The sequence below is a fragment of the Saccostrea cucullata genome, unplaced genomic scaffold (genome assembly GCF_032062105.1).
Source record: "Saccostrea cucullata isolate Sc308-1 unplaced genomic scaffold, CSIRO_AGI_Scuc_v1 ctg5076, whole genome shotgun sequence".
Classification (NCBI taxonomy): Eukaryota; Metazoa; Mollusca; class Bivalvia; order Ostreida; family Ostreidae; genus Saccostrea; species Saccostrea cuccullata.
Genome location: NW_026930215.1, coordinates 1 through 6,405, shown reverse-complemented (window position 1 = coordinate 6,405; position 6,405 = coordinate 1).

Below are 6,405 nucleotides of genomic sequence, written 5' to 3'. Positions count from 1 at the left end.
AGATTTTTTTCTATATATTCCTATGTAAAACTTTGATCAGCCATTTTGGCCCCATCCTACCCCCGGGGTCCTGATTTGAACAAACTTAGATCTACACTACCTGAGGATGATTCCACATAAGTTTCATCTTTCCTGGCTCAGTGGTTCTTGAGAAGAAGATTTTTTAACAAGAGGCCCAAGGGCCTTGAATCGCTCTTCTGATAAATTGTACAATCTATCACTTCTATTAGAAGCCTCCAACTCTATTAGTATCATAAGACCCAAAATGCATCAACTTACAAAGTTTGATAATATTTAGCCAGTTAAGACTGAAGATATTATAAAAGAATTATAAAATACCATAAGTAGGTCACAGTGACCTACCTTTTGATTGAAATTTTCTGAGGACTCATGATACATAAATTGACAAAGACTGATGATTCTAATTAAATAAGTACCGGAGATATTCAAAAGTAGGTCATCATGACCTACTTTTTGGTCAACATTCTCTGAAAACCCAAGATGCATCATCTGACAAAGTTTGATGATTCTAAGCCAATTAGTAACATAGTCATCAAATGTCAAAAGTAGGTCACGGTGACCTACATTTTGGTCGACGTTATCCAAAAACCCAAGATGCCTAAACTGTCAAAGTTTGACGATTCCAAGCCAATAAGTACCTGAGATATTCAAAAGTAGGTCACTGTGACCTACTTCTTGTTGGACATTCAATGAAACTGTAAGATGCCTCAACTGACAAAGTTTGATGATTCCAAGCCAATAAGTACCAGATATAATCAAATATAGCCATAAAATGTCAAAAGTAGGTCACAGTGAACTACTTTTTGGTCGACGTTCTCCGAAAACCCAAGATGCCTAAACTGACAAAGTTTGATGATTCTAAGCTAATACATACCTGAGATATTCAAAAGTAGGTCACCGTGACCTACTTTTTGGTCGACATTCTCCGAAAACCCAAGATGCCTCAACTGACAAAGTTTGATGATTCCGAGCCAATAAGTGCCTGAGTTCCTTAAATATAGCCTTAAAATGTCAAAAGTAGGTCACTGTGACCTACTTTTTGGTCGACAATCTCCGAAAACCCAAGATGCATTAACTGACAAAGTTTGATGATTTTAGGTCAATAAGTACAAGAAATACTTAATTATAGCCACAAAATGTCAAAAGTAGGTCACCATGACCCACTTTTTAATCTTCACTCTCCGAAAACCCAAGATGCATCTACTCACAAAGTTTGATGACAAGCCAAAAGTACTTACTTAAATAAAGCCATAAAATGTCAAAAGTAGGTCACCATGACCTACTTTTTGGTCATCATTCTCTGAAAACCCAAGATGCATCAACTCACTAAGTTTGATGATTCTAAGCCAATAAATACCTAAGATACTTAAATAAAGCCATAAAATGTCAAAAGTAGGTCACCATGACCTACTTTTTGGTCGTCACTCTCCGAAAACCAAATATGCATCCACTCACAAAGTTTGATGATTCTAAGCCAATAAATCCCTAAGATACTTAAATATAGCCATAAAATGTAGAAAGTAGGTCATTGTGACCTACATTTTGGTCTAATTTTTCAAAGACCCAAGATGCATCTACTGACCAAGTTTGATGATCGTAAGTCTGAAGGTAATCATACTATGCGTTTTAAACAATTTGAAAACAAATGTCGGCAAAATTCAAAAAGTAGGTCACAGTGACCTACTTTTTTCATAAATATGTTTTAAGGTCCCAAGATGCATCAAAGTACAAGATTTGATGATTCTAAACCTCCCAGTGTCTGAAATAATGGGATTTAAGGTTTTTAAAAGGATAAGTCATAAAGTTCAAAAAGTAGGTCATGGTGACCTACTTTTAAGTTGACATTGTTCGAAGACCCAAGATGAACTGACAAAGTTTGATGATCATAGGCCTTAAAGTGTCCAAAATATGCCTTCAAATCAATTTGAAAACAAATCCCCGCAAAATTTAAAAAGTAGGTCACCGTGACCTACTTTTGAGTTAACATGATGTGAAGTTGTATGATGCATCAACTTACACGATTTGATGATCCTAGTCCTTATAGTAAGCAAAATATACATGTTTTTATTAATTGTAAATTTAGGTCAACTTTAAAGTGACCATGAGACCATGCCCTTTGCCCCAGGGTAATTCCCCGTGCAAGTTTTAATCTTCGACATATCCTGATCCTTGTATGTAAGTTTGGTGAAAATCTGCCTGGTGGTTATGGAGAAGAAGGTTTTTTAGCAACCAGTACTTTTGGTTTTGTTTTCCTGATTATCTCCCCTTGTTTAAGGGTCCTAACCCTTATTTTAGTATAAATGGTAGCCCTTGGGCCAAGGATACCCTGTGACAAATTTGGTACTGATTGGCCAAGGGGTTCTTGAGTTATGGCCCATATTCTAAAAAGTTTACGCACACCGCACAAATGGCCATAGCATTAGCTCTTTGAGCCTTTGGCTCAGAAGAGCTAATTAACGAGGAATGTGTAACTGTTATCCACTTGGAACTCAATATAATAAGTTTGAATATCACCCTAACTCTGTCACTTTCAGGAAATTCTGCATAATTTTTGTATGCTGAAAATCTACTATCAAATACCAAGAAATTACATCAGTCAAGTTCAAGAATGCACAAAAAAGCAAATTAATACTGTAAAATACACACTATTTCTTGTATCCGTCTGATTTCAAGTGAAATCAGTTAGTTTTCCATTATGCCATATTCCTATTTGAAATAATACTGCATATCATTCCATCACCAAATTTATGTGCATTAACATGCTCATTTTCAAATCCAATTTTTAACATAACATGCCATATCGAATACAACTATGGTCATCTAGAAATTATTTTTTCCCTCTATGAACTGACTTAAGGTGGAATGCCACACCAACTTTAAACTTTTTATTTTATAGATCTTTGAGTCATCTTTTTTAAGCAATGGTTTCAGCATTGAAAGGCCGATAGTAGCTCTTAATTATTTTATATTAATTTTTTTTGTATTTTTTCAAAGAAAATGAAAAAAAAAAAATTATATCCAAATAAGTTGTTTTCGAGTTAAAAGTTTTCTGTAAATGAATGCATCATATGAATATCTTATAAAATATGTAAAGAAAGGCTGGTTAGACTTTTTATAAAAAATTATTTATGAAAATTAAACACAAAATTTGTGAATATTTTTTAAACCTATGGTTAAAAACACCATAAAAGTAGTCACAACTAAGGAAAGCGTGTTTGTCAATCATATTTTTAAAAGAAATGGAAACAAAATTGAGGATTTTTATAGAAACTAATTTTTTTAATATTTGGACCTAACTCAATCAAAATTAAACTGATCCTGATCAAAATTAACACAAAATGAAAAAAATGCTAATTTATTGCCTCTTCATGTATTTACAATGAAGAAATCTATTTTATTGTCAGGTTCAATAATGTTTTAACCCTTAATTATAACACCTAATCAGACTAGTGTTCTTGGGGAAATGTTATTTATTTCCACTATTTGTACAATTATGGTTGGGATCGGTTTAATTTTGATCGGGATTGGCCAAAATTAAAAAAAATTAATTTCTCTAAATTTTGGCTATTTTGTTTCAATTTCTTTTATAGATATGATTAATGAACATGTTCTCCCCAGTTGTGACTGGTTTTAAGAAGGTTTTAACCACAAGTTTTAAAAATATTCACAAATTATGTGTTTTATTTTCATAAATATTTTTTTATTTAAAAAAATGTAATATCTATACGGCTTTTCTTTACATATTTTATTAGGTATTCATGTGATGCATTCATTTACAGCAAAATTTTAATAAGAAAGCATCTAATTTGGATGCAAATAATTTTGAATTTTCTTTGAAAAAATACAATAAAATTCATATAAAATAATTAAGAGTAATGTCAGCCTTTCAATGCTGAAACCATTGTTTAAAAAGGTTGACTCAGAGATCTATAAAATAAAAAGCTGGTTTGGCATTCCTCCTTAAGATGGACTGACTCAAAATTTTTTAAACCTCCAGTAAACAATTTTTAAAAAAAATTAAATTCAAAGTTTTCTCTTTCCACTAATAACTATTTTAATGTCACAATTTCACAAGTATATTTGAATAAAAAAAATTTCACCCTACCTACCAACTCAGTTGTTTTATCCTGAGTGGAGACGACAGGCAAGCCCTTTTTTAAAAGATGACCTATCGTTACTGTAAACATTTAATATTTATATTTGTTGTGTTTTTGCCTTTGTACAACTACAAACATTTAAAAAAAACTAGAACTGTCCAATAGGGACAAATACCCCCCGCTGGGTTTTTCAGAGAAGGTGCCAATTCAAAACATACTTTATGGATCTAGAGGTTCTTACTTACTTACATTTAATTTACCTACAAAAATTTGCAGTGAAATATAATTGCTCATCATGTTTCTTAATGAATGAAACAAAGGTGCAACCAAATGAAACATCAATACTAATACATTGTAATTCCATTGTAACATTATTTTTTTTATTTAATTTTTTTATTTCTGCATTAAAAAATATATTGCAATTATGTTATGTAACTCTGCAAACTGATTGTTGAAAAAAAAAATCATATTATACAAAATCAAATTAATCTTGATAACTTAATATCAAATTCATTTGAAAATAAAGAGCTGGTCATCCAGTAATGAAGTGCTTTGACAGACAATAAATTACAATTAAGAGAATAAGAGAAGAGAGATCTTTAATTCTTGTGCCTGATTCCCAGGAGATTACACATGGTTGATAATGAGATGCCTTAATGTTCAACTTCCCACACCAAACTCATTAATTTATCTTTAACTGGATGCATGTCCAGTCATTATTCCCAAGAGATAAATAAAATTTCATTATCTTCTGTGCAATGTAAAAACTGTTTTTAACACTTAATGATGTTTCTTTATTTAGTTTATATGAGTAGTTTTAAGCTGTAGTATTTTTGTACAGATGTCTCAAACCTTATACATGAGCCCAAAACGAACAAGTCAATTAATATAAAAAATAAAACCTGTAAAATGCAAAAAAATGAACAAAAAGAGTTGAAAATTGCAGTTGCACACCTTCATATGGTGAATAATAAGTGTACAAATTTTCAGATTAATCCTTGCAATAGTTTCTGAGAAACGGTCCGGACAAAACCACAAAATAAAAATGGAAAAACACCTGTAAAATTCAAAATAATAATCGAATCAAGATGAAAATAGCAGGTGCACAACTTCATATGGTGAATAATATTTGTACAAATTTTCAGACAAATCCTTCCAATAGTTTCTGAGTAATGTTCCGGACAAAATCTCGTCTACAGACAGACAGACAGACAGACAGACGGACAGACGGACATGGTGATTCCAATATACCCCCCCTAAACTTCGTTTGCGGGGGGTATAAAAAAAAAAAAAAGAACGTGTTTGCGATTCATGTTCTTTTTAACTGTGTAATATATAGATATTAAGCATAATAACTGCAATTTTTTTTTTTGCTAATACATGTAAAAATGTAGCTATAAAAACAATGTTTAAATTCATTACTAAATGTAGCAAACAAGAAACAACTCCAAAAGTAAAAAGCTGCATGTTTTGGCTTGCAGTGGTGCAAGTTTGGATAATTGTGAGTGGTGAAAAGTTCCCCTTGTGAAGCAAGCTCATTAGAATAACATGTAAGAAAAGATATACTGTAGATCACTAAATTTTCGCGACACCTTATTTTCGCGAGATAGTCATTGAATGTTGATTAGCGAGACAAATTTTTTGCGATTTTTTGGTTATTGCTCTATATAATCTTAAGGAATACTATTATACGCGAGAATTAAATTTTCGCAACCACACCGTCTCGTGTAATTACGCGAAAATAAAGTTCTCACAAATAAAAAGAGATTTACAGTAATTCAAACTAAAATCTGTTGATTCAACAAGCTTGTCTCCAGACTGACTCTTGATTTTACACAGCGGAGGAGGGGGAACAAGAGCTAAGGCAGGAAGAAAGCAAAAAAAAAAAACCTCCCATTTCAGAAAGTGTTGTGATTACATGCAGTTTTAGTTCAAAGTGCATTAACACTTATCGATGAACAGAGAAAAATGGAGGAAAATTTTTAAGTTATGGTCCATCTACCGCTATATCTTAAAACTTACTCTATTTACATACTAAATGTATGAACTACTACAGTTCATTTGATGATTTCTTTAATTAATGAAATTTAGATGACTGCAATTCTTAGTAAACAAATTGGATCAAAGCTTTGAAAAATAAACACTGATATTTTTAAATATCATTTTAATCATGGACATGTTTGTTTGTATGTTATTTGACTTCCTTCTCAAGAATTTTTCTCTCATATGGAAAAGCCACCATATGCCAATGGAGAGCTGCAAATTTTGTCCTGTACTTGACACTTAC